This window comes from Dermacentor andersoni, chromosome 4 (genome assembly GCF_023375885.2).
Source record: "Dermacentor andersoni chromosome 4, qqDerAnde1_hic_scaffold, whole genome shotgun sequence".
Classification (NCBI taxonomy): domain Eukaryota; kingdom Metazoa; phylum Arthropoda; class Arachnida; order Ixodida; family Ixodidae; genus Dermacentor; species Dermacentor andersoni.
The window spans coordinates 206,816,156-206,842,040 of record NC_092817.1 but is presented as its reverse complement, the minus strand read 5'-3'; the positions used below and the strand labels follow the sequence as shown (position 1 = coordinate 206,842,040).

The following is a 25,885-nucleotide window of genomic DNA, read 5'->3' as shown; positions in this document are numbered from 1 at the left end:
TCAATAGCCATTTTATTGAAGATGCAAACTGGATCATATCCTAGGGCCAACTCACTGTCAATGAAAACTGTTATACTGGCTTTCTGCACTGTTTATTGATCATGGACTTCTTTTTGAGGTGCGATTGAAGTCCCTCAAAATCTTACTTAAACTATGAATTGCAACTGGGAGAACGTGTCCGTTCATTAGGACCACACTTTTTGTATTTAGCTCTCATCATTGTAAACAGCTTCATAATGAGAGGAACCTCAGACGAAATGCTTATTTTTTCCTCGCATCCTTCTTCTGCCTTCTTTGTAAGCACAAACTATGGCCATGTAAACTAGGTAATCTTGCATTTATCCTGTCTACAAGTGCCTCTTTTGACATTCATGCCTGTATTGCCTTTTCAGTGCCTAAAAATTCCCTTTTTCCTTCTTTTCTCATGACTCCATTTTGTTAAACAAGAACCACTGAATAGTAATGAATCTGAACAGTAATGACGAAAGCATTGTGCGGAAATATGCAAGGTGATCAGGAAATGTAAAATGAGTCATACACCTGATTGTAGCAAACTGTTACAGAGAAAACCCATGCAGGTTTCTCGGAAATTCTTCACAAACCTACCACATGCTTCAGACTGCTCCTGTGATTCAGATATCTGCGATAATACGTAAAAGTAGGTTCTCACGGGCACATCTATTCTCTAGTTCATGAAGTCTTCATTCCAGAGAGCCTCACCATGCCATAACACTAACCCCCGTATTCAGAAATGCATCTTAACTTGAAGCCCATGCTTGACTCGATTTAAATGACGCCTGTCGTGAACACACCATAAGCAATGCAATGAGCATCTTGGGCACATTCACACCATACGTCATTTATATCAAGTCAAGCACGAGCTTCAAGATGTATTGCTGAATACGGCAGTAAGACTTAATAAAGGTTGCTATTATTTGTCCAATGTTTCAGTTTTCTCAAGAATATCTAGCTTTTTCTGAATGCTACCAATTCTTGCTTCATTCTCCTTTTCACCACATGTGCTTCATGGCAATCTCTTTCATCTTTCCATCCCTTCTCCTTTCCCATGCTGTTGGCCAATGTGCAGGTGTTGTCTATGCGCTAGACAGTTACGATGTGGTCAGCAGGCTTTGCATTTCTCTGTCAACCAATTTCTCTCTTTGCTTTTGTGATCAAGTCCGCCTGACCCTTAGCTTACTGTATACAATGAAAACAAAGCCTTTTTTTTTCATGAAATGGGCAAGCACTTGCATCTCTTGCAAAGGATCTTCTAGTAAAGTTTCTCGTTCCTGCAATCACACTGAACATGCACATCCATCATAATTTTTATGCATCTAAAACGCACCGCCAGAAAGAGTAACAAAAACCAGCTATATTTTCAGATAACACTTGTGGCTAAGAAAGCAAACCAACACCAATTATGGGTGGTCTCCATTTTTTTTTTTTTCAACATGCAAGGAGCATTGTGCACACATTTCTCAAGCATAAATGGAGCACGTATGAGCCATGATGCCTCAATGGCTCCCATGTTTGATCACCCAAAAGAAGGCAGGCCAAACATAAAATTTGTTTTTTGGAAATTCCGTTTATTATAGCTAAAACTATCTTGAAAACACAAAAAGTAGTCTTCATTTCAAGACCGTGCAACCTCTGGCTGTATTTTGCAGAGCATGAAAACATGAAAATATACTAAATTGAAATGGCAACAGCAAAGAAACACTGGCTTCCATCTTCTGCAATGCAGAAGAGAGTGACACTGTACACAGTAATCCAAAGTATGGACCCAACTTGGTCGTAGCATACATGCTCTGTGCTGATGTAACTTTAATTAGAACTGAAGTGTGGCATCCACTACTCGCTTGTGTCGTCAAAGGCCATTTCATGTTGCCACACATTCTTTATCCGCTACCTGAAACGATTACATTACACCATGAGGATGACAAAGCTCACATGCATTAGAGGAAAATTGGTTGGCTATCTTGTCTCCCATACAACTCCGCCAAATACCTGCAATTAGTGTAAGTATGCTAGTTCCTTGCACTGTTTCCCATAACATCTTTGTTGAAGGTACTGGGTAACAATATCTCAATCACTTCACAAACTGCGGATATTATTGTTAATTTTTAAAGCGAACAGCTTTATTTGCCTCTCGACAGCACATGGCATAATTTGTTTAATGTAAAAGGTTGAAGCAATTCATCGGCATGCGCTTCACAATGTGCCTTGCAAAGATTCCTCATTAGCAAATATACTGTTTCGAGAGTTTTCATTTCAGTTTGCTGACACAATGACAAGAGACAGGAGGGAAGCTATGAAGCTGCTTGTCTCTCCACACCAAAAGCCAGCACCTATAGACTCTGCTAAAGATGTACTTCTCAAAATCTGGCTACTCCTTGACCAATCTGTGCAAAAATGTTAAATATGTGAGTCAGAAGCTATGTCAATCAGGCTGCTGCCACTCAAAGGGCAAAGCTCCTTGAAACAGCAAAGCTCAAAAAAGAAGGAAAGAAAAGCACGTGTGAATGTTTCATGCTTCATCATGTAGAATAAAGGTTTCACCAACGCCAGGAATGCCACGCATCAGTGCCAGCGGGAACATCGTCTTGAGAATGGCTCCTTGATTTGGATTACATATTTCAACTAACCATTCTGCTGTATTGATTTATAGGTTGTATTTATGAAATCAGCAGCAATTCTGCTCGTACAGTTTGAGAAATATGCCAAAATTGATGCATGGTTCTTTCACATAAGAATTTGAAGGATAAATTCTAGGAAGCGTTACAAAGGCAGAAACAGTGTTCGAAGGTGTCAGAATGAGGGCCATGAAATGAGGTCCTTGACTAAACGAACAGTGCCGCTGCTGCAGACATTTTAAGCATGAAATGCTTTTAGCTCCTGTTGTCAGCCACCTTCAATGAACCGAAAGCCAGAGTCATTATCCTGTCGCTCAAACCAGCTCATCCGGGCAAACAGTCAAGACTGCAATACATATGCTAGTTACTTCCCAAACATGTTACAAAAAATATTGCTTCTGAGTTCTAAATATTTGCTCACAATATCACTCAAGCTGTAAAAATATTTGCTCACAATATCACTCAAGCTGTAACTTCTAGTACGCTGAAGTTTTATTGGTCACTTCTAATAGCGACGTTCAGAGGCAGATACAAGGCACTGTACACTTGATTGTCATTTTTTGGCACTGAGACACAGTTGCTTGTGCTCTTTTCAATGCCAGCAGTCCGCGAGGTCCACGGCGCATCTGGTGGACCGAGACGAGACTTGCAATGGGGTTCTGTCTTTGACAGGAAACTTGCTTCCATATGGACCAATGTACAGTTGCGTGGTGCAGTGGGGTGGGGTGTGCCGTTGGGAATGTACGCTACACCCATTTTAAGATTGTGGCTAGTATCATCTACAATCAATCTGCTTTGTTGGCAGCCATTTCGTGCTTACATCCACTCTCGATTACAGGAGAGCCAGTATTTTTTAGTGTCACCAGAACAGCCTGAAAATGCTCATACAAAATTCTCCAAAGAGCGCAAGCGCTTCCGAGCTTTTTTAGTCTGTACATTCCAGCTATCTGAAATGAATCCAAGAAAGTAGTGGATGTTAAGGATATGATCATAGAGCTATGGCATATTACTTCGAGGTAGATGAAGTAGTACACGAAGGTGTCTTGTGTATTCTATTTCAGTGATAACATCATAGTGAACTGTTGGATAGTGTTCAGGAGAGATGCCGCACTAGTGCAGCCAGCATCAAGTGCAATCAAAATGTGGCTTTGCTGTTGTTCAAAGCAGATATTACATTCGCCCTACAGCAGAAAGGAAACGAAGCAACACCTTTAAGAAGGCAGTCCCCAAACAGCAAAAAAAAAAAAAGGTTGGAGGACACTTAAGAGTGCCTTTAAGAGTGGAACACGATAGCATTAAAAGATCCCTGGCTGCTTCTCACGCTTCCGGGCAGCTGCAGCTTATGCTTCTGTAATGTTTTCCTGGAAATGCTGGTGGCAAACGCTATGCACGAAGGCGAGCTTTCTGGGGTGTGCCACTCCTAAGACAGACCTGAAATGGCAGCTGGAAAAGGGGTTTGTGTTTGAGTTTCTGCACAACAGAATTATGTTTTCTCGCATATTCAAATTACAATCCAACGCTATCATGTCTCGAGGTTGTGTGCAAGTCATACTTTATGAATTTTTCACACATTCTACTTTGAGAATTTTAATTCGTTCAGTAACGCCTATATGCCACGTGGAGGGCCTGCATGAATCGGGATGCATGGTTTGGGATTAATTTTCTCATGAAAAAGGTCACCAACACCACTGCTGGATTTTCAGCGACATGGGGCCCTGAACGCTACGGCTGTTAATATTGTGAATCAGTTCCGAGCCAACAGCACATGTGCCATGCACAAAAAAAATCAAAGTAGATGCACTTGCGCACTTCCCAAACATTTTTTTACAAGAAAGGCAGAGGAAAAACCTATGCTGCTAAGACATCAGATGAGTAATATGTAAAACATGCAATATAAAGTTTAATTGTACACCCGACAAGGACTATATGGTAACGTAGATTGGAGACGGAGTCTTGCAGAATATACACTTCTCTTTAATGGCGGGCCAGAACAAGAGCGTGCAGCTTACGCACTTCATCGTCTTTAGTGGCACCGACCTTTGCGCGCGCCGTCCTGCGGTGCAGGAGCCCCACATCTTTGTGTCAATTGCCTCCCATGAGAAAAGCGACCGTCTCGGTCGCGTCAAAAGTTATTTCAGTGACATAAGAAATGGAGCTCCTCAGGTGCATCTCGGCATTCACGTATGCGCATAGTATGGTTTCATGCACACTACGTGAACAACTTCAGCGGGAGGACGACGACAGAGTGAACTGGGGTCAGAACTGTAGGGGACCACTTCGTAGGTCATGTCACAGAGGCGGCGTGTAACCTTGTAAGGACCAAAATACCGGCGGATCAACTTTTTTGAAAGTCCACGGCGGCGGACAGGCATCCAGACCCACACGCAGCCGCCGGTATTGTAATGGATGTCGCGTCGACCCTAGTTGTATCGAAGGGTGTCAGGGCTATTATCAGCCAGTGGTAGCATGGCGTCAAGTGTTGACCTGACGTGGCGCCCGTATACAAGTTTGAATGGCGTAAACTGTGTAGTCTCCTGTACAGCAGTGTTATACACGAAAGTCACATAGGGTAAGATCGCGTCCCACGTCTTGTGCTCTATGTCGACATACACGGAGAACAAATCAGCCAGCGTTCTGTTCAGACGTTCCGTTAATCCATTGGTTTGAGGGTGATATGCAGTGCTCTTGTGGTGATAGCTATGCGTCAGCTGGAGAACATCCTGCATAAGTTCCACTGTAAATGCTGTACCGCGGTCAGTGATGAGAACAGACGGTGCACCATGTCGTAGGACGATGTCGCGTACAAAGAACTTGGCCACTTCATATGAATTTGCTTGAGGAATAGCTTCAGTTTCGGCGTACCGGGTTAAGTAGTCGGTAGCGACGACTATCCATCTGTTGCGCGAAGAGGTCACTGGGAACGGTCCAAGTAGATCCATTCTATTTGTTGGAACGGTGCTTGAGGAAGGTCCACAGGATGGAGAAAGCCAGTCGGTTTAACTGGTGCTTTCTTGCGGCGCTGACAGTCGCGGCAGGTCTTCATGTACAGTTGCACAGAGGAATAAAGCCGGGGCCAGTAATACTTCTGTCGTATCCTTGCCTAAAGTCTTGGCAAATCCCAGGTGTCCCGCACATGGCTCATCATGGCAGGCTCGCAAAATGTCGTGGCGTAGTGCCGAGGGCACGACAAGGAGGTACGTATTGGGGCCGCTTCCGCAGTTTTTCCTGTAAAGGACGTTGTTGTACAAGTAGTATGATGATAAGCCGCGCACGAGCGAGCGGGGTAAAACACCTTCAACTCCTTGGAGGTGTTCGATCCGCGGCAGCAGCTCAGCGTCAGCGCGCTGGTGCTCAGCCATCTTTATGGCGTCGATAACGCCGACAAATGGCAAGTCATGGTCCGATGAGGTCGTAGAGAGTGGTGCACGTGACAAACAGTCAGCGTCACTGTGCTTCCTGCCAGATCAGTAGACAACCGTAATATCATACTCTTGTAAGCGCAGGCTCCAATGGGCTAGTCTGCCTGAAGGATCTATTGAGGTTGGCAAGCCAGCACAGGGCGTGGTTGATCGCTGACAGCGTTAAAGGGTTTACCGTACAAGTAGGGTCAGAATTTGCCAATTGCCCACACAACCGCTAAGCATTCCTTTTCAGTAGTTGAGTAGTTTTTCTCAGCCTTGGTGAGACTGCGGCTTGCATAAGCAACGGTGCGTTCCGCACCAGCTTGCCACTGCACAAGTGCCGAGACTCGCATTGCTGGAGTCAGTATGGATTTCAGTGTCAGCGTCTTCGTCGAAATGAGCAAGTATCGGGGCCTCTTGCAAACGCACAATTCATTGAAAGACTGCTGCTGCTCATCCGCCCAAATGAAAGGCGCATCGTCGCATGTAAGCCCTGTCAGAGGCTCAGCAATTCTCGAGAAGCCCTTGACAAAGCGCCCATAATATGCGCACAAACTAAGGAAGCGTTGGACAGCCTTCTTGTCTGTGGGTGGTGAAAACTCAGCGACGGCAGCTAACTTGTCGGGGTCTGGTCGGACGCCTTGAGGACCAACGACATGGAGAAAAAATTTGAGCTCTTGGAACCTGAAGTACCATTTCTCAGGCTTGATGGTGAGGCCGGCAGTATGGATCGCAGTGAGGACACTCTCGAGTCATGTGAGATGTTCGTCAAACGTGCTCGAGAACACGACGACATCGTCCAAGTATACGAGGCAGGTTTGCCGTTTGAGTTCAGCAAGCACGGTATACTGGTGCTATTAAAGGTGGCAGGTGAGGAACAGAGACCGAAGGGGAGAACTCTGAACTCATAAAGCCCATCAGGTGTCACAAATGCTGTTTTTTCACGATCCTGTTCATCCACTTCGATTTGCCAATATCCTGATTTAAGATCCAACAAAGAAAAAAACTTGGCATGTTGTAGACGATCCATTGCGTCGTCGATGTGTGGCAATGAATAAACATCACGCTTAGTGACACGGTTCAACTTTCTGTAATCTACACATAAGCGTAGTGTGTTGTCTTTCTTTCTGACTAACACTGCAGGGGAGGCCCACGGGCTGGTGGATGGCTGGATCACGTCGTCTTGGAGCATCTCTTTCACCTGATGCTTGATCGCTTCCCTTTCCACTGGAGACCCTCTGTAAGGATGCTGACAGACAGGACGTGCAGACTCGTCCGTAATAATGTGGTGCTTTGTGATGGACGTGCGCCGCACTTTGGATGACGTTGAAAAACAGTCCACAAATTCATTCACAAGACTCAGTAGACGGTCTTTCTGATGGTCTGGCAGAGCGGCGTTAAAGTGAATCCGTTCTTTTAGGCTGGGTAACCCAGATTGCTGAGACGATGCGGTTTCCAATGTGGCAATGTCAGTAACGTTAGTGATTTCGCGAGGAAATGAGCTCAGTTCAGCCATTTCGTTCGTCGCGGTACATGCCGATACTTGTTGCTAAAGTTTGTTAGCAAAATGACTGAACATCTGTTTTGCACCCGAAGAAGCCCTCTGGGCTATACAAATGTGGCGCTCAAGAAGCAGGGGCATGTTTGCCTCAGTAATTCCTTCGGCGGCGTCCTCCATGTCGCATCGGACAAGGGTAAGCACGCTACTCTTGGGTGGCAACGTGATGTGATCGTCAGTTACGCAAAGCGCGATGTCACGGTCGTTGTCATTACTGTTCGCCATGGCTTGCGTAGTCGTGAAGCTGACTCTAGACTCTTGCAGGTCGATGATGGCACTGTTCGCCTCAAGGAAATCCATGCCGAGTATAAGGTCCTTTGAACATTCAGGAAGAATGACGAAGTCGCCGATGTACGTGAAGCCCTGCATGTTGACTCGTGCCGTGCACCGACCCATTGGAGTTATGAGATGCCCTCCTGCAGTACGAATCCGAGTTCCGGTCCATTGCGTCGAAACTTTGTTCAGCATACACGCGAGATTCTGGCTCATGACAGACGTGTCTGCACCCATGTCGATTAACGCCGTGACTTCGTGGTCATCTATGGTAACTCGTACGTCGCAGGATACCGACACGGAACTACACTGCTTTCTCTGCATCTCAATTACGTCATATCGCGGTCGTCGTAGTGGAGGATCTTCAGCGTTCGCAACGTCAGCAACCTCACCTGCGCAGGTCGCTGGACTTAGTTTTCCTGGGAGGCAGGGCTGGGTGAGTGACGCCTCGTTGCTCTCGATGTGAGGAGGGGGCTGGAAGACCAGTTTCGGGCGGGTGACGGTGACCGGGGTTTAAGGAATCGTGGAGCAAACAAGGTCCTGGCCTCTGCGAGGTATGCTTCAAACTCCAGGGGGCGTTCACCATTGCACGGGCACGGTGCATTCAGTGAAAATCCAAGGAGCCCAGCTCGACGGTAAGGACACGCCCTGTAGAGGTGATCAGCTTCATCGCAATAAAAATACAAGGGCCTCCGGTCTGCGGTGCGCCATACGTCGCTCTTGCGGGGTGGTCGTGTTTCAGCCATGAATGGCGTGCGGCGAGGCCTGAAGTCGCCAGTTGCTTGTTCAACGGCGTCCACACCATGAAAGTCCGGGACGTCGCTCAAATCGCGAAAAATACGAACTCCACGTTGCTTCCGCATACGACATGCAAGGTTGTGGCTGCCGTACCTCGTGCTGTGGTGTCTCGCTTCACTCTGGGACTTCGACTGACTGCCTGATTTCCTCCCGGACGACCTCAGCCAGATCGAGCCGCTGTACCGATGCTGGAGCCACCTGAAGATTTTGAAGCTACTCTCGAACGATAAACCTAATGAGCTCCTGCAAGGCGTCGGTATTGTCCAGGGGTATAGCGAGAGAGTCATGCGATAGGGTCGACACGTCGCGGTTCTGCCTTGTTCGCTGCTGCAGTGCCTTTTCCATTGATACGGCTTCCGCGAGAAACTCTGCAACAGTCTTTGGTGGGTTGCATATTAGGGCACCGAATAACTCTTGCTTGACACTGCGCATCAAGTTCCTGAGCTTCTTTTCTTCCGGCATGGATAGATCCGCGCGTCGGAAAAGTCGGCATATATCTTCGAGAAACATTGCGACGCTTTCATTCGGCCTCTGTACTCTCGCCTGAATTGCAGATTCAGCTCGCTCCTTGTGATCGAAGCTGGCGTATGTGCCGATTAGCTGTTGTCAGAATTCGTCCCATGTCGATAGGGCCCCGCTTCACGATTCTCAAACCATGTCCACACATAGTCCTTGAGGGCAAAGTAGCCGTTCGGTAGCTTGCGCTCTGGAGTCCAGCCGTTGAATTCTGCAACACGCTCAAAGTGATCGAGCCAGTCCTCTACATCCTCAAAGGTGTCCCCATGAAAGGACGTGGGGATTCGTGGCTGGTTGAGGACGACCTCGGTCGGCGCGGTCGAGGAAGATGGAACCGATGTATTCGTCCTTCTTACTTGACTGCGTAGAGGCTCATGTTCAGGCGGCAGTCTTTGAAGTCGGCAGCTTGTCCGTACTTGCACAGTAGTCAGCTTGACCGGACTTCGTACTGGGTTTGTAGGCGGTGTTCGATCTGGGAGTGGTAGCACGTACCCCGCACCTCCACCAGAAAAATGTAACGCAGATTGGAGACGGAGTCTTGCAAAATATACGCTTCTCTTTAATAGGGGGCCAGAACAAGAGTGTGTAGCTTACGCACTTCGTGTTTCATAGCGCCGACCTTTGCGCGCGCCGTTCTGCGGTGCGGGAGCCCCACATCTTTGTGTCAATATGCACCAATTGCACGCAGAATTGACGTCAACTCAGGGTGAAGGTCGCTTTCCAAGTTCTACCTGGTGTCGTCTACAGGCAACAAACGCACTGCTGAAGAAGCTTACACAAGCATTTTTCATTTTCCTTCACTGTCTTTAGTCTCTGTGTATTTTGTACATTCCCACCAAACCTAAATGTTTTCCCTGGGGTTTTTCATGTTTCATCCCTAACAGTTAATGCTCATTACAGTGTTGAAGATGTTTGCATGCTTTTTTCTTCTATGCACCACACTTAAAGAAGAGCCATCCTGTCAGCCACCTAGGTCTACTCCTTTTGCTCAACTACATTTTGGAGCCCAATGACGAGAAAGACTTCTCTAGCATACCTGAAGGTGATGAAGTAGAACAGGATTAGCGGCTGCGTGAGATATTTGAAGACATAATGATTTTTTTTCCAGACAAGATTTGAAACATGAGTTCCAAATTTATTAGCTTTCTTTTACCATTTTTTATAAGGCTATTGAGTAAAACCATCTTCATCTTCAATTACTGACTGAATTAATCTTTCATATTAGCAACATTCTTGTATCATTTAGCGTGTGTTGATGTTGGGCAGTGTTTTCGCAATAACAGCCTTTAGAGAGTTTTTATCTATGTGTAGCTGTTCGTCAGTCTCCTTCCCAGTAACACCTGCCATACATAGTGGCATGCAGATTGAAGTGTTCGGAACTAGGAATGCTACATTGAGGTTGATGTGGCTTCAGAAATTTACCACCAGACACTCGTGAGCCATGCAGGGGTTGTGGAAGCAAATAAATTACATAGGGTGGTGCCTAATGACATCGTGCCCAAAAAGCTTTACTATGTCACCTAGGGCTGCTTGGCTAAGGCCATAGTCGGATTTTGAGGGTTCTCACTCGTATCACCCCCTACCTCCCGGAGGAACTCAACCACTTGAATGGCACCTTGCCACGGGCATCAGTTATTTCTTTCTGTCAGAGATGATTATTAGACACGATTTCTTGTATCAACCTGAAAACAATGTGGTTCGTGACATTTCAAGAAGGTGGTGATCTCCAAGTGACTGTGGTCACTGTGTAAGGCGACTAGCACAACATCAAGTTCCATCTCGTGCATCAGGCAGAATGCTGCTATTTCCAAATAAATTTGCTATAGGTCACAGAGGTGATTGTGAAGGTGAAGTCGAGCGCTTACAGATTGAGAATGTTAATGGTTAACGGGATTCAAAGCCGCATCCTCAAATACTCTGCGCAGCTTGCATGACAATGTTGAAACTCAAGCCTGCGTCCTTTGGACTAATATTTCACTGTTTTGTATGGCTACTTTTATAGAAGACAAAAGCCAAACTTCTCCAGGTTTAAGATTGGTTTTACGACAGCTATGACAGAGCCAACTCCTTGGTGCACGCTTACGGTAGTGGTGACGAAGCCATCAGGAGCACTCTACACTTTTATGGATTATACAAAAACTGAATAAGCAAGTTCTATGAGCATCATATCCAATTCCTGCAGTAGAGCATACCCTTCAGATACTACGAGTCACAGCTTGGTGTATGAAAAATTGATGCCCAAATTCAGGGTTTTGGCAAATCCCTGAGAAATGACGGAAAGTTCTTGACCACCTTTACAGCACCATTCCATTGGTTTCACTTTAACTGCTCATGCGATTTGGTATCTGGCGTGCCCCAGATCAAATACAATGGTATATGAATGATATTCATCCAAAACACACATATGTTGCTTGTCATATGGTCGAGGTTATCAGTTGATGCTCAACTAAACAGCAACACAACAAACTCTGCAGTACATTTGAGGGCACCCACTGGGCAAGAGCTGCCATCAACAAAGAGAAATGTAAGTTTGGCATCACAATAATATCCTACTTGGGGCATATCATGAACGAAAACAAGCTCAAAGCTGTCACAGACATGCCAAGACCATCCTCCAGAACTACAGCTGCTAATGGGCATGACCACCTATCTAGGTTTATTCGCTCCTAACATGACAAACACTACACCCATTGCCCAGCATGCTGTTTTCAAAGCATGGTTTATCTGGAACCCACACAGGTTCAAGAATTCTCAAAATGGAAAGAAATACTTTCTTCAGATCCAGTGCTTGGCTGGCGCTCCTCAAAATGAGAAACCAGCTGCTAATCACAGCTGATGCTTTGTGCTGTGGTCTAGTTGCAGTGCTCAGCCAAAAGCAAGACGATGGGCAACATGTTACTAGATACGCCTCAAGATATTTTGCAGAGACGGAATGCCTGGCTATGCCTAGATATAGAAAGAAGTGCTTTCTTTCTTGCAAGCTTGAGATAAATTCTATAAATGGGGCAACAATCTGTTTCCCAAATCATAAAATGCACACATGATTGATACATTATGAGGCATAATGTACATCTTAGGCAAAGACTTTCCCGCAGCTGATACACTGTCAAGTTCTCATGTGAAGGAGAATAACAGGCACCAGAAGGGCCTACCAAGATTGAAGGCTATGCATGCTGCCTCTCCCCACCTTCTTTACAAGAACTGAAGAAAGAACAAGTACTAGATTAATGCTGCTGCCAACTTCGCATCTTCACTTGAAAGAGCTGGCCAAGGTGTTGCAAAGTCTGAAAGAATTCTGGCTTCACAAGGACGATGTAGTCCAAGACATGTTGACATTGTGGTAACAAAACCATCGCGCCCAAGAAGCTACAGGAGCTTACCCACCCAGCACTTCTCACTTGAAGGCCACTTTGGAATCAATAAATGCCTAGCAAGACGGCAAAGTACTGCATCATAAATACATACAAACAGCAAATGTCTTCAAGTCATGTCATGCATGCTAGCACCACAGGGCTAAGAGAAGGGTGACACTCCTGCAACTGGGATTCTGAGAAAAGCTGTTACAGAAGTTCACCATGGACATATTTTCTATTGGAGGGGTGCGGTGGCTCATCATAACAAAATACTAGTAAGGGTATCCTGAGCTAGTACTGGCTAGTTTGACAGGACCTGTGGTTGTGACTCAATGCCTCATTGTTTTCACAAGGCGTGCAATAGTGTAGTGGCCGTGAACCACAACAAACTGTAGCTTGGAAAAGGGCGCAGCTCGCTGTTCGCAGAATTCATAAGAATTCCAACAAATGGCATGCAGTCCACACTACCGACACCGCAGTGATCTCACAGAAGCCACTGTAAACTTATCCAAGAACTCCCTTGAGACGTCAGGTGATGCCTACAAGACACGATTATAGACTGAGCCTTCTGAAATATAGCTCCTCGTTAGTGCAAATGCTTACGAGCCGAAGGCTTAGGACTACACTTCAAGCTACTGCAGACAGCTTCTTTCCACAACTCCCGGACCGGAGGAAAATGAAAGTGCATGAGCAAAAGTGCTGGCAGAAACAGAAAACTTACTCTGATGTTGGGCATGGCATGCAAGATCTACCCAATTTGTATCCAGACATTAATGTCCGAGTAGTTGACCTGGAAAATGCAGGCACACTTCAGCAGCCAGGAGATAAGCCCAGGTCATAGTGGATAGAGACGGACAAAAGGACCATTCATCTCAAACAGGACACAACCAGTGCCACTGCCTCTGGCTACATAATCAAGGGTTCGACGAAAGTTCGTCTGATCAGGCATGGAAACGGGAAAAAAAAAAGAAAATGTGATCTAAGAAATAATAGTCACACGACTATTATTTGCCAAACATGCGCAGGAACATAGTCACAAGATTGACTGGGACAATGCCACTGTTGTTGCCAAAGAAAAGAACATGTCATCCCGGCGGCTGCTAGAATCGCTAATCATTCAATCAACGCCAGCTACGATGAACCAGACACCAGGGACTATGCCTGCCATTTACGCATGTTTGTTACGTCACGTGCTGGCTACATAAGTGACGACGATTTCCTGTCAAACTCAGTGAACAAGGAGCCCGTATGCAGTTCCAAAACGTCGGGTTATACATCAGACTTGGTCAGTGACCGTGAACCCCCCTTCACGTCTCTGGCTAAGGGAGAACACAAGCAGCCACAAGACTGTACCAAAGAGGTTCCGTTTTGTAGAGATCCTGGGCATCAACACCATAGAAATGGACAATGCATAACACCAACTAAGCAGTAAGCAACATGACCCTTTTTATACAGGGAAAGATGTGCTACAAAGATGCTCGTACTACTGTAAGGCTAATGTGCATGCTTGTAGAAAATGATCACAATAAAAAACTCACCTCTTGCTTTGTGCTCAATGTTGAGGCTACTATTCTGAATCACAATTACTTTATCCCACCTAGCTAACAGTTTGCCAAATCTCAAAGAGGTTTTAATAAGAATTTTGTCTCGACTACCCGAAACGCCAGTCTGTGTAGTAGTGTTACACAGTGTTGGGTTCAAATCTGCCATAATCATGAATCCGAATGAACTTGCCCACATTTCAGTTATTCTGCAAAAGTATTTGGCATCACTTCGTTGCTTCTATACGCACTGAGGCAATCACAGCTGTGAAACACATTTAGGTCGTACTAAAGATGTTTTCGGATTCCTGATTAATAAGAATACAGCTGGTAACGTAGAGGACTTCTATAGCATTAACGAGAGGGTGGCAGGTCTCGTTGCGACACTTAATAAGAGGTACAAATTGAAGGTCGTACAGGTCTACGCCCCTACATCCAGTCATGATGACCAGGAAGTCGAAAGCTTCTATGAAGACATGGAATCGGCGATGGGTAAAGGCAAAACAAAATACACTATACTGATGGGCGACTTCAATGCCAAGGTAGGCAAGAAGCAGGCTGGAGACAAGTCAGTGGGGGAATATGGCATAGACACTAAATATAGCAGGGGAGAGTTACTAGTAGACTTTGCAGAACAGAATAATATGCGGATAATTAATACCTTCTTCTGCAAGCAGGACAGCCGAAAGTGCACGTGGAGAAGCCAGAATGATGAGACTAGAAATTAAATAGACTTTATACTCTGCGCAAACCCAGGCATCATACAAGATGTGGACGTGCTCGGCAAGGTGCGCTGCAGTGACCATAGGATGGTAAGAACTCGAATTAGCCTAGACTTGAGGAGGAAATGGAAGAAGCTGGTACATAAGAAGCCGATCAATGAGTTAGCGATAAGAGGGAAAATCGAGGAATTCCGGATCAAGCTACAGAACAGGCATTCGGCTTTGACTCAGGAAGAGGACCTTAGTGTTGAAGCAATGAACGACAATCTTGTGGGCATCATTAAAAAGTGTGCAATAGAAGTCTGTGGTAACTCCGTTAGACAGGATACCAGTAAGCTATCGCAGGAGATGAAAGATCTGATCAAGACACGTCAATGTATGAAAGCCTCTCACCCTACAGCTAGAATAGAACTGGCAGAACTTTCGAAGTTAATCAACAAGCATAAGACAGCTGACATAAGGAAGTATAATATGGATAGGATTGAACATGCTCTCAGGAATGGAGGAAGCCTAAAAGCAGTGAAGAAACTAGGAACAGGCAAGAATCAGATGTATGCGTTAAGAGACAAAGCCAGTAATATTACTAATATGGATGAGATAGTTCAAGTGGCAGAGGAGTTCTATAGAGATTTATACAGTACTAGTGGCACCCACAACGATAATGGAAGAGAGAATAGTCTAGAGAAATTTGAAATCCCACAAGTAACGCCGGAAGAAGTAATGCTTTGGGAGCTATGCAAAGGGGGAAGGCAGCTGGGGTGGATTACGTAACAGCAGATTTGTTGAAGGATGGTGGGCAGATTGTTCTAGAAAAACTGGCCACCCTGTACACGCAACGCCTCATGACCTCGAGCGTACCGGAATCTTGGAAGAACGCTAACATAATCCTAACCCATAAGAAATGGGACGCCAAAGACTTTAAAAATTCTAGACCGATAAGCTTACTGTCCGTTGCCTACAAAGTATTTACTAAGGTAATCGCAAATAGAATCTGGAACACCTTAGACTTCTGTCAACCAAAGGACCAGGCAGGATTCCGTAAAGGCTACTCAACAATAGACCACATTCACACTATCAATCAGGTGATAGAGAAATGTGCGGAATATAACCAACCATTATATATAGCTTTCACTGATTACGAGAAAGCGTTTGATTCAATTGAAACCTAAGCAGTCATGGAGGCATTACGGAATCAGGGTGTACACGAGCCGTATGTAAAAATACTGAAAGATATAATGCTTCACATCAACCATGGTCCTCCATAAAGAAAGCAACAAAATCCCAGTAAAGAAAGGATTCAGGCAGGGAGATATGATCGCTCCAATGCTATTCACAGCGTGCTTACAGGAGGTACACAAAGACCTGGATTGGGAAGAATCGGGGATAAGAGTTAATGGAGAATACTTTAGTAACTTGCGATTCGCTGATGATATTGCCTTGCTTAGTAGCTCAGGGGACCAATTGCAATGCATGCTCACTGATCTGGAGAGGCAAAGCAGAAGGGTGGGTCTAAAAATTAATCTGCAGAAAACTGTTTAACAGTCTCGGTAGAGAACAGCAGTTTACAATAGGTTGCGAGGTACTGGAAGTGGTAAGGGAATACATCTACTTAGGGCAGGTAGTGATCGCGGATCCGGATCATGAGACTGAAATAATCAGAAGAATAAGAATGGGCTGGGGTGCGTTTGGCAGACATTCTCAGATCATGAACAGCAGTTTGCCATCATCCCTCAAGAGAAAAGTGTATAACAGCTGTGTCTTACCAGTACTGACGTAGGGGGCAGAAACCTGGAGGCTTACGAAAAGGGTTCTACTTAAATTGAGGACGACGCAACGAGCTATGGAAAGAAGAATGATGGGTATAACGTTAAGGGATAAGAAAAGAGCAGATTGGGTGAGGGAACAAATGCGAGTTAATGACATCTTAGTTGAAATCAAGAAAAAGAAATGGGCATGGGCAGGACATGTAATGAAAAGGGAAGATAACCGATGTTCATCAAGGGTTACGGACTGGATTCCAAGGGAAGGGAAGCGTAGCAGGGGGCGGCAGAAAGTTAGGTGGGCGGATGAGATTAAGAAGTTTGCAGGGACGGCATGGCCACAATTAGTACATGACCGGGGTTGTTGGAGAAGTATGGGAGAGGCCTTTGTCCTGCAGTGGGCGTAACCAGGCTGATGATGATGATGAAGATGTCAAAGGCCATGTAACATATGTGCTGAAAGGAGCAATGACAACTTACGACATTGACAGATGCCATTCAAATGAGCGTTGCTGTGCCAGTCGAAATTGCTGCTTTGACATTGGCTAAACTTGAGACAGAATAGCATGAGGCAAAGTGAAAAGAGAACAAAGGTGCCTTTTTGGAGCTACATCGCCTCATTGCTCCAATGCCCAAGCATTTGATAATTCATTCATACAATGCGACGGCCTACGCAAAGCCACGTTTGGATGAACCAATGTCTGCTTTCAAACAACACAAAATTCCACTTTTTCACGCACTAACCAAGAACTGGCAGGTTTGAGGATTTACGAGTGTCAAGAAATATTGAATCTGTCATTCATATGTGTACACTTTGTCGCATTATCTTCGTATTATCAAGTGTATGCTTGAAAGCGCAGACACTAGTGCTGGCTTGCTAGCTAAACGCACTTTCAAGTGGCAGCTGGTGAAAGAAATCTTCGAGCATTTGTCTATAAAAACGTTCGCGTAGATTTCGCTGTATGCTCATGCGCTTTCACTGCAACGCACTGCGTGACCTCTGCCTGTCAGGCCAAGCAGAAGAGCGCCAAGGGACGAAAATTGTTCATTTGGCACTGTAAATACGTATGTCTCTATTATAGTGTGCCTGTATATATACTTCGGCGACGGCAATGATGCCAGCGCTTGCAACAGTCGGCCAATTTAAAGAGCGTGTCACAGCGTTCGCTCTCCATGTGTACAATCTAACACGGCGAGTCTCTTTTTTCATGCGGAAGCAGCCTTCTGGATCTAAAAACACTGATATCGCGCGCGCAACAGAACAAAGGGGCGGTAGTGCGCATAAGGTTAAAATCGTAGTCCGCAAGATATGGGCTATAAATAACGGCTCAAACACGTTACAGATGGGTGTCAATTTAAGGCGTGCAGAGCATTTAAAGCGTACTTTTAGCGAGGACTTCAGGCGGCGTGAAAAATGATGCCTATTCATGCATAAATAACAAAAAAAAATTATGTGCGCCCCAGATGAGTTGAAAGTGGTCGCAAACAGCTACCTTACCTGTCTATGTGAATGACAGGTGCAGCCTCTGAGCTTCTATACGATCTCTATTCGGTATTCTATTGGGTACAAGAAAGAGTTATTACGCGGAAGGATAAGGAACAGCTTGGGATAACCAAGAAAGCTTAGATGTACCATCGAAGCTCCCATGTTACGCTCACGTCCACGCTCACATCCAATTGACAGGAAGCCGCCATGACACATTTTGACTACCGGAAACAGATGGCGCTTAGAGCCCTAGAATGTTAGAGTTACTTTAAAGACCGTTGAAACAGTTTTTTGTTTAAAACATTTTACGTATTGCTTACTTTAATTGCCAGTTTTCGTTCCCTGTCCAAAGAATTGCCAACAAAAAGTACGATTTACAAACGGTTTATTATCACGAATGGCAGCGAAAACCGAAACCGAAACCAGGGCGACGCACTCGTTGTGGGTACAGTTTTATTAACCTCGATCAATGCCTCGATGATAGTGCAACGAAGCCAGAACATATGTGTACAAGGGCGATGGGTGCTACATTCATAACAACAATATCTCGACATTGGACAATGCTGCATAACATGCTTGTAGCTGTAGTTTTCACACATTTTTTACACATGGTACGCTTCGGTTCTTTTCGGATTTACTCTCGGACACATTTTAAACTGCGCCACTACGCACATGCCAACATTTCGTCACAATTTCTTTAATGCGGCATTTAGTTCATCGAGTACACCGACAAAACTTGCGCGAAAATGCTTTCGAGCACCTGTCTCAGCAATCCCCGCCACCCTCCGCTTCCCCCCCCCCCCCCTTTCTTTTTCTATACCACCGCTAATTAATGCACGTGTGTTAACCTCCGCATACAAATCACTCGTGGTGTGTCCCTTATTCACTCCGAATTAAAAGTCGGTGCTGTAAACTTACGTACGTACAGTCCTATACACTGCGGCTGGTCGCGTCGCAATCCCGTGTTTCTCTAGTTTTAACGCCCGCGCAATACGTATGTAGTACTCAACAATCGGTTTGCTCTGGCGCAGTTAGAAGACGATCGTCGTCGTGCTCTTTGCGCATAACAAACGCGTCACACACACGCACACACACAACTCGATTGTGCAACACGCGCTGTTCCACCTTGTATCGCTTTGTTCGTGGTCGTGCTGTTTGCGCGAACAAACGCGTCACACACGCAACTCGATTGCTCTGCACACACCAAACGCCAAAACGCGATGTTCCACCTTCGTTCGTGGTCGTGCTATTTTGCGCATACACCTTCGTCACACACGCAACTAAATTGCTCTTTGCACACCAAGCGCGTCACACACACACAACTTCGATTGCCGTAAAACGCGCTGTTCCACCTTGTATCGCTTCGTTCGTGGTCGTGTTGCTTGCGTGCAAGCGCAATGAACCGCCCACCCTGTTGCTCCAGCGGGTTAAACCCTGCGCTATGGTATATTTCTATGGGCCCCACGCGCGCGCGCATAGGGACTAGGGCGTTTCAGGAGCTAGGCGCGTTTTTTACACGACAACTGGGGACCTATGCTCCCCTAGGGCGAAAAGTTACCTAGATATATAGTTCCCGTTGGTGCCGCGGGGGCGGCGCTGCAGTCGACCGGCTGCACAGGCGAGCGAATGTAAATGCGCAACCCGTAAAGCGGCCTATGGTATCAGAATAATAATCAATGTCCGCCCCTATTTTGCTGTACGTTATAATAATGTCACTCTATTACGCATTTCTTCACAGCCACATCACTTACTGCAGTTCTTCTTGGGGTAATACCTACGTAACTCATTTGGCGCCCCAGCAGCACACACAAAGCCAAGCTTTGAGAATAATCACTTACAGCCCTTTTTCATCTAGGGCCTTGCCATTACTGCGCACATATAATATTTTGTCAGTAGTGGATTTAAATAAATGTTTACTTGGTGTCTTGACGTATCAATTTTGTCGAGGAGAATTACCGATTTGGTTGATAACAAAAGACCAAACTCCACATTTCACTGGCACTCCATTTTCACACCATAATAACTACCTGCTACCGAAATCAAGAGGTTACTTCGGCAAATTTACTGCGAACTTTTTGGCAACATCAACATCAATATATCAACTCCTTCCATTCATTTATTTCAGAGGAAATTTCGTCACTACTTGTTGGGAAAGTCATTGTTTTTTTTAGTTTACGCTTCTGTATGTGGAATAATACTCCCGGGATCTGCCTTTTGTGTTTATACTTTATTGTTACTACCATGACGACTTCGTTTTCTTAATACTTTTTGTTTCATGGGACTGCTACTGCTGCTAACCGCATTAAGTGTACTTTTTCTATGTATTTATTGTTGGAGGTCCCACCTCAGTCTTTGACTATGGGACCTCCTAGAGTTACTTTTTCTGCAAAAAATTTCGATTGCATCAATAAACTGAAACTGATGATCTTTATTTCTTTCGCTGAGAAACAGGCTCCTTGAACTTGTCGGCACGCTTGTTATTGCCTTCATTTCTCCAGTTTCATGCTCATTTTATATTTTATTTCATGTCTGTGATAAGCATTTCTTACCAACGGATTACGTGAAAACTGCCTACACAGATGTCAAAAGCGGATATGTTGTCGATGTTTCCCTGAAAACCGTTCGCCTGTAACAATCTAGAGTTCCAAAGTTGTTTCTGAGGTGCCCTGTATATTTATCCTGACAACAAGCTACAGTTCCAGAAGCACCAGAAAAGGACGCACTTGGAAGCAGCTTCTTTGTAAGAGGTAATACTTCTTTCGCAGGCGGCTCAAGCTGAAACAGGATAATCGTTTCTTCGGCTTGCTCGACGCCTTACGAAGGCTTCAAAGGGCGGGCAGATTTTCTTGGATTCGGCACTCCATTCTGCTGCTGCAGTCGGTTTGTCGGATTGCATCGTCGGAACTTCGCGTAGAAGTGTTTTTTTGGTGAAAGCCATCTGAGAAAGTGTGGTTATATGCTTGTCCCTGATAGACGGTGTGACCTAAGAGATTTGAAAGCAGTGCTACAGATGATTGAAGAGCTTTAGAGGAGAACCTGCACTGAGCCTTTTCAGAAGATTCTTACTCTTCTGCAGTTGATATTAACGTTAGTGGATGAACTGAGTGATTAACATTTTGCATGCGAATTGCGAGAGCGGCATTTGAAGGTGCTACGCTTTTTGAAAAGGCAAGTTGATCTTGTTTTAAGCAATGCTAACCGATATTCCCAATTTTTTTTTTTTTGCCTGCCTGTTGCACACAATTTCACCTCATACGTACAAGGTTTTGAGAAGTTCTGTGAAACTTAGGTTAGCGCACCCCGACACAATCAGAAGGCTCTCTTCATCATATTGACACGTGTACTTATCTTTATCGGGCGACCACGTTTCGCCGCCTAACAAATATAATCGCACAGCGCGGGACGCGCCGGCATGTATCCGCACCCGCCGTGGTTGCTCAGTGGCTATGGTGTTGGGCTGCTGAGCACGAGGTCGCGGGATCGAATCCCGGCCACGGCGGCCGCATTTCGATGGGGACGAAATGCGAAAACACCCGTGTACTTAGATTTAGGTGCACGTTAAAGAACCTCAGGTGGTCGAAATTTCCGGAGTCTCCCACTACGGCGTGCCTCATAATCAGAAAGTGGTTTTGGCACGTAAAACCCCACAATTTAGTTTTTCTTTTTTGCATGTATCCCAAGTTTCTGGAAAGTTATCGATGCTTCTACCCGGCTGTCTGTTGTCGCCGAACCTTGTGTTATCTGACTTCATCGCGTGACGCGAATGGTGTAGAACTTTGTGGAAGGCACGCGGGTCCGAACGATTAGTCTGGAACATTCGACGACTGCTGTATAAAAGCCGACGCGCTTGACCCGCTGATCAGATTTCCGACGATCGCCGACCGTGTTCGCCGCTATCGTTGTGCTATAAGTGTAGCCTGTTTTTGTGGGCACAGGTTCGCCCAATAAAAGTTGGTTTTGTCTTTCACAGTATTTGCTACTGTGTTCTTCAACGTCACCACCACGTGACATCTGGTGGAGGTGCTTTTCGTTCATGTACCGGACGCCCCCGACAAGCCGTGATCCAAGCCCGAACCGCAAAGAGAACACCAACGTAGTCCCGGAGCATCGAGCAAGCCGCCGTCTTCAACAGCTGCCCCTGGAGCACGGAATTCTACCTGAGAAGACCAAGAAGATTGTGGCCAAGGCAACCCCAATGGCAGCTCCAGCGTCCCCCATCATGCTGCAGCAGCCCAGGGAACCTGCGACGTTCCGCGGATCAACATTCGAGGACCCGGAAACCTGGCTCGAGACGTATGAGAGGGTCGCTACGTTTAACAGTTGGGACAGCGACGACAAGCTGCGGCATGCCTATTTCGCACTGGAAGACGCCGCCAGGACCTGGTTCGAGAATCGAGAAGCTACCTTAACGACGTGGGACCTGTTCCGAAGCGGCTTCTTGCAAACGTTAACAAGCGTCGTGCGAAAAGAGCGAGCCCAAGCACTACTAGAAACCAGAGTGCAGCTGCCAAACGAGACGATCGCGATCTTCACGGAGGAGATGGCCCGTCTTTTCCGGCACGCCGACCCGGAAATGTCAGAGGAGAAAAAAGTCCGCTTCCTGATGCGGGGCGTCAAGCAAGAACTTTTCGCAGGACTTATTCGCAACCCGCCGAAGACCGTAGCTGAGTTTTCTGCAGAGGCATCGACGATCGCGAAAACTCTGGAGATGCGCACCTGGCAATATAACCGCCAGGACCTCACGCCGCAGTACGCCATCCAAGGACTGGATTCCGACGACCTTCAGGAGACCATCAGGGCCATTGTGCGCGAAGAACTGCGCTAGGTCCTGCCTTTGTCGCAGCCACAAGTGGCTTCAATCGCCGACATCGTGAAAGAAGAGGTGCACCGATCGCTTGGAGTTCCCGAGCTGCAACCACGATTACCGCAGCCCCAGCCAGAAGCGATGACATACGCCGCCGTCGCACGCCGTCAAGGTGGTCCGCGACCACGCCAGCGCCCTGCAACGAGGCAATTCCGTCGTCCGCCGCCCGCCGCCAGCATGCCCACCCGTCACCCAGCGCACCTACGCGAGGAAGACGGACATTTGGCGAGCCCCCGACCACCGCCCGCTCTGCTATCACTGCGGAGAAGCCGGCCATGTGTATCGCCGGTGCCCATACCGGGAGATGGGACTGCGAGGTTTCGCCGTCAACGCTCCGCGCCCTTAGCAAAGTGAACGCCCTCGCGATATCGCGGACTACCTCGCCGCTACTCAGTGGAGCTCTCGACAACCGTCGTGTTCGCCATCATCAGGCCGCTACCTCTCGCCGCAGCGCCGACCATACACTGGCCCAGCCCGGGGCCGATCAGCGAGCCCATATCCGGAAAACTAAAAGCAGCAACCGATGGAGGTGCGGTTGCTGTTCGTCGAACTGACGAAGATCCTCCGCCGCCGACGAAGACGCCGAAGAAACTACCTCGACGACATAACGACATGACGCCGTCCCGACGAAGTCTGGAAGCAAAGAATACGACAACCAAAGACGACCTGACGACGCGACGTTCCAGCTTCAGTTCAACACGACGCAGCCGTGATCCGACGCCGAGACCTAACTGCAACGCCAGACAAAGAACCACCGACCTCGACGTGCTTCTCGACGGCCACGCAGTTACCGCCTTAGTGGACGCAGGGGCCGATTACTCCGTAATGAGTGGCCACATCGCCGCCCAGTTGAAGAAGGTTAAGACTGCATGGGAGGGTCCCCAAATTCGAACCGCTGGAGGACACCTCATTACGCCGACAGGAATCTGCACGGCAAGAATAACCGTTCTTGACCGGACTTACCCTGCCAGCTTCGTTATCCTCCAACAGCGTTTACGAGACGTCATTCTCGGCGTGGACTTCCTGAACCAACACGGCGCAATCATAGACCTAATGTCAAAATCGATAACACTGTCGGAAGATCAAGCGATACCGCCGGAGAGCTATCATAGTCACCACGCCTTGAGTTTTCTCGAAGATCAAGTGAGCATCCCGCCTCGCTCGAGCATTGGTATTTCGGTCGGCACCGAAACACCCGCTGACGTAGAAGGCGTCATCGAAGGCGACCAACGTCTACTGCTAGACCGTGAAATTTGCGTCGCAAGAGGGATCGCTCGACTGCATGGAGGTAAAACTAAAGTGTTGCTGACAAACTTCAGCCAAGAGTTCAAGCACATCAACAAGGGCAATTCTGGAAACCAGTAATGCGTTTGTCGTCTGGGATTCCGCCGCATCTACCCCGACGACGATGGTTCCCGAACCAGACTACGACATTAATCCAAGTCTCCCCGTGATTAACCCACCAAAGACCAGCGTGACCATATGGTCACGGTAGTGTGCACAGTGGATTTCAATTAATTAAGATTACCAGAAAGGCACTAAAATCGCCTTTGATGTGCCGGTTGACAGATTAGAGTTCCCTTTATGGATACCAAGTGGCAGCAGCTGTCAGTCGTTTAGTGGGAGCCCCTCGCAAAGGCGGGAATAAGTGTTGCTCTGGGAGTAGCGTTTCCATGCATTGCTCCAAGGGGTAAGCGTGTATTTTTTTCACTACTTCTTTAAGAAATAGTCAGATATCCTTACCTCCGTATTGCTCTTGGAATATGTGACCTTCGATGAGCACTTGTGAAAGATTAATGTTTGATTTATCCATGAACGAGCGTGTTATCTTGCGCGTTGTCATATGGTCACGCTGGGCCTTTAGGCTACCCAACTTTTTATTTTTTTTAAACTGCATTCTCATCTCTTGCACGGCTGCTGGCGCGTTTTCGCAGTGGTTATTTCTTATTTTATTGTCTGAATAGGTTGGTGTTGGAAGAAATAACGAAGATAGTTGTAGAGGAAGATGACGACGTGTCAGTGATCTATATCGAGTCGCCACAGGCTAGCACCTATTCGGATGAATACTCGGCCGATGAAGACTCAGGTGGGCTCATTGACAATCTAAGCAGGAGGCAGCTATGAGCCGGCGCTGAAACTCTTTTCTCTGACGGACGCCGCATTGGTGGATGCGACTCGGACGATGACGACCCCGGCGAGCAAGGTGACGGAACAGGAGATGTTTCTTCTGTAGTTGATGTGGCCATTCCTGCAAAATTATCCACTGCTTCTGAGTGGACGAAGGATCATCTCCAGATAAGCCTTGGCATATTTCCCGACCCAAACTTTGCGGCTTACAAGGACTTTTTACCTGTTGAGTTGTCCGAACTTTTTGACAAAGCCGTCGTGGAGCTGCAAGTCGAACAAACAAGAACGTATGTGTTATTTTTGAATATGCCAAATCCGGAGGTTACGAAAGAAGAATTTAGTTTTCTTGGAGTGCTCGTTTTGTCCGGCTATAACCGCTTGCCAGGGAAAAAGTAATATTGGGATAGCGGCACGGATATGCGAAACACGATGGCCTACAATGCTGTGCGAAGAAATCGCTTCATTAGGATAATGCAATGCCTGCATTGTGCCAAATGCAAGCCTAGCACTTAGTGAGAAGTTGGCAAAGTTGCGTCCATTGATGGCACTGTTGAATGCAAGGTTTCTGGAGGATTTTCAACCTGTGCGTCACCTGAGTTATGACGAACGTATGATCGAGTATTATGGTCGTCATGGCTGTAAACAGTTTATACGCGGAAAGCCTATCCGCTTCGGGTATAAAGTATGGCGCCTAAATGCCAAGAACAGATGCCTTGTAAACTTCAAAGTGTATCAGGCAAGCAGGGGATCCCAGAACATCTGAAAAATATGAAAAGGACTTCGGAAAAGCAGCGCCGCCACTTCTTGAAATGGTGAAAGAACTCGCAGCAGAAACGCATGACTTTCCTTTCTT

At 46.6% G+C, this 25,885-nt stretch overlaps 1 long non-coding RNA gene across 1 annotated transcript; it reads right to left on the bottom strand.

The window, feature by feature from the left end:
• Positions 1–1,565: 1,565 nt before the first annotated feature.
• On the bottom strand, positions 1,566–18,291 carry LOC129386682 (uncharacterized). The gene is made up of 2 exons (XR_008613982.1): positions 18,054–18,291; positions 1,566–4,076 (listed from the first exon to the last, which is right to left on the bottom strand). It is a non-coding gene; the product is annotated as an uncharacterized lncRNA (long non-coding RNA).
• Positions 18,292–25,885: the final 7,594 nt, after the last annotated feature.